Source organism: Mesocricetus auratus, unplaced genomic scaffold (genome assembly GCF_017639785.1).
Source record: "Mesocricetus auratus isolate SY011 unplaced genomic scaffold, BCM_Maur_2.0 Super-Scaffold_2245, whole genome shotgun sequence".
In the NCBI taxonomy this organism is placed as follows: domain Eukaryota; kingdom Metazoa; phylum Chordata; class Mammalia; order Rodentia; family Cricetidae; genus Mesocricetus; species Mesocricetus auratus.
The window spans coordinates 31826287-31829864 of record NW_024429180.1 but is presented as its reverse complement, the minus strand read 5'-3'; the positions used below and the strand labels follow the sequence as shown (position 1 = coordinate 31829864).

The 3578-nt window shown below is 37.6% G+C and overlaps 1 pseudogene; it reads left to right on the top strand.

Moving 5' to 3' along the window:
* Positions 1–849: 849 nt before the first annotated feature.
* On the top strand, positions 850–1621 carry LOC101842043 (annotated as a pseudogene).
* Positions 1622–3578: the final 1957 nt, after the last annotated feature.

The following is a 3578-nucleotide window of genomic DNA, read 5'->3' as shown; positions in this document are numbered from 1 at the left end:
TTTCTTCTCTTGGCTTACAAAATTAGAACTTTTGAATCTCATTTACTTTCAAGCCTCTTACATATGTATTTTCTGTACAAACAGAGTCTTCTACATGGCTTGCTATAGAAAAAAATTGATATTTTATTTTTTGTAGCAGTAATTTATTAACATGTTAATCAGACATTATTGAGGGAAGTGTCTTCTAAAATATATCCCATATTCTATAGAATATTTAAGATTTCACAAGTCAAATAAATGTGAAGAACAATACATACTTAACATTCATTCTAAAATGACAAACAGTAATATTTTTAATGGACCAACCCAAATTTGAACAATGAGTACTGTGGCTATCTTCTTTATAGATATGAAATTATTTTTGTGAGAATTATTTTGAAGTTGTCACCTCTCTGAAACAAAGTAAACATGAGTTTCTATTTATAATGCAAATCTCACATACCAACTAAAAATTGCAAGATGCCATAGGAATTTTATCATATACCCCGCAATGATTCAAAAATGTTGATGTTTAACAAAGAGTTAAATGTTGATACTTTCGTTAGAGATAGATATCCTGTCACTAATACTCATGTTTTGTTCACTTTAATTCACTATTAGATTTTCTTACATGCCTCCTAGTATCAAGGTAATATTCGCTATTGTATTATAATTATACCTTTTACATATAACACCTCTCATTTAATATTAACATAAAGGTGCCAGGCCCAAATTGCAGGAGGACAAGAGAGTGCTGTGCTTTCATGTGTCTCTTCTCTATGAAGCAAAGTGTGTAAAGGTTGCCATGAAGGACAAACAAGTAAAATAATATCTTATTCATTACCGTGGTTGGAATAAAACTTGGGACAAATGGGTTCCAGAAAACAGAGTACTCAAGTATGGGGACACAGATTTGCAGAAACAGCGAGAGCTTCAAAAGGCCAATCAGGAACAGTATGCAGAGAGCAAGATGAGAGGGGTTGCTCCAGGAAAGAAGACGTCTGGTCTGCGACAGAAAGATGTTGAAGTGAAAACAAAAAAGAACAAGCAGAAAACACCTGGAAATGGAGATGGTGGCAGTACCAGTGAGACACCTCAGCCTCCTAGGAAGAAAAGAGCCCGGGTAGATCCAACCAATGAAAATGAAGAAACATTCATGAACAGAGTTAAAGATCCCTGAAGAGCTGAAACCATGGCTTGTAGATGACTGGGACTTGATCACCAGACAAAAACAGTTTTTTAGCTTTCTGCCAAAAAGAATGTGGAACCCATTTTGGAGGATTATGCAAATTATAAGATGTCTCGAGGAAATACAGATAATAAAGAGTGTGTTGTTAATGAGGTTGTGACAGGATTTATCCTTCAATGTAATGCTGGGTCCTCAGCTACTCTACAAATTGGAGAGACCACAGTATGCTGAAATTCCTGCAGATCACCCTGATGTACCCATGTCCCAGGTGTTTGGAGCGCCACATTTATTGAGACTATTTGTGCGAATTGGAGCAATGTTGGCCTGTACACCTCTAGATGAGAAAACTGTCTACATGATTTCCTGAAGTACCTGGCGAAGAATTCTGAAACTTTGTTCAGTGCCAGTGACTACGAAGTGGCGCCTCCTGAGTATCATTGGAAACCCCTGTGAGGGGCCTGCTCTCACTCGTGCTTGGATCTATGTGAACTGTTTGGTTCTTAGTCCTTCTCTTCTACAAACAATGTACTTTGAAGACCATTAGTGTATAACAGAATTGATGGTTCTTTTATGTTTGATTTTAAACAGAGAAAATAAAAGGAGTCAGCGCTCCTTTTCTTCTTTCTTTTCCTTTCAAAGTTTCTACCCGTGTATTCAGTGATGGACAACAGAGAGACATGCTGTAGAGTATTGCCTCGTTGACAAAGCTGCTTTTGAATGCTGGTGGTTCTGTTCCTTTGACACTATGCACTTTTATAATATGTGTTAATGCTCTATGACAAAATGCTCTGATTCCTAGTGTCAAAGGTTCACTTCAGTGTATATAACTGAACACTCATCCATCTGTGCTCTTTTTTTTTAATGGTACTTAATGGTACTTAAAGAGCCCATCCTTTGCAAGTCATTCATGTTGTTCCCTAGGCATTTTATCTTTGCTTAATTGTTAAAGAATGGTGGCTTGTCTCATGGTTTCTGATTTTGTGTCTAATGAATTTTTTAACATGATAGACACAATGTATCATGTAGCTGCAATTTTATGGAAGAGTCAATCTTGTAGGAGTTGTTTTTCAGGTCTTCAATAAATTTTTTCTTTAAATTAAAAAAGAATGTGCCATATATGTACCTGAGTGGGAAAATATATTCTACAAATGTCTATTTTCTTTCTTATTTTTAAAAGGAAAAACAAATTGATATGTTGTTTGCAGGTGTTTAATCCCATAACTGGTAAGGATAATGCAAGATCTCCGTGAGTTTTTGTGCAACTTGGTCTAGATAGCTAGATCTGGGCCAGTTGAGGCTACAAGTAGGAACTTGTTTGAATTTGTTTTGGTGGTGGAATTTTTTTAAATTTAAATTTAAATTTAAATAAGTAACAAGGTTGCTTCACATGCCAATTCCAGGTCCCTCTCCCTTTCCCTCCCCTCCTCCCAAACCCTCCCACCAACCTCTCCAATATCCCCTCATTTCCCCAGGGAGGGTGAGGCCCTCCATGGGGGTGTCGATAGTCTGTCATTTCATCCAGGGCAGGGCCTAGACACTCCCCCCAATATTCCAGGGTGAGAGTGCATCTCTCGTTGTTGGATGGGAGTCCAAAGTCCATTTGTATACCCGGGATAAATACTGATCTCCTACCCAAGGCTCAATAGATTACCTAGGCCTCCTCACTGACACCCACATTCAGGGGGTCTTGATCAATCCCATGCTGGATTCCCAGCCATCAGTCTGGGATTCAAGAGCTAACCCTTGTCAGATCAGCTGGGGTTAAACCAGCCCAGTCTTAAAGCCTTTGGTCATCAGTCCTCCCTCTCTGTCACTGGATTTCTTGAGTTCGGCTCAGTGCTTAGCTGTGGGAGTCTGCCTCTGCTTCCATCAGCCATTGAATGAAGCTTCTGTTTCCCAGACTCTGGCATATTTTAGACACACATACTGTACTGTTATATTACTATGTTTGTTTCAAGAACCCATTATAACACCACATTATTATTTTTGACATATTAATGAAATTAGTTGAACTTAAGAAGAAAGATAATGACTTAAACTTTATCCTATTATCTTTAATTAATTTTGCACCCTGGCATCTTTGAATCCACTAGAGATTAATAATTGTTGCCCAATATGCTATTTGATCTATTTGCAATTTATGTTTTCCTATCTTATTCTCTTTGGCAAATTGATAAAAGCTTCATTTTAGCACAGCCCTCTGCTTCCCATGGTTTTTAGAAGTTTTCATCTACTTATTGTGAGGCAGAATGAGTTGAAGACAAGTTTCTGGATAACGCTGAGTGTTTGTCCCAGGTTGAATCAATTTTTCTGACTCTTTTTCTGATGAAGTGTGAGGAATAAATACATTGATTACTTAATGGGCTCTCAACTTTAAAGCATTTTGGTCAGTCAAGCAGTTGCATGCTTT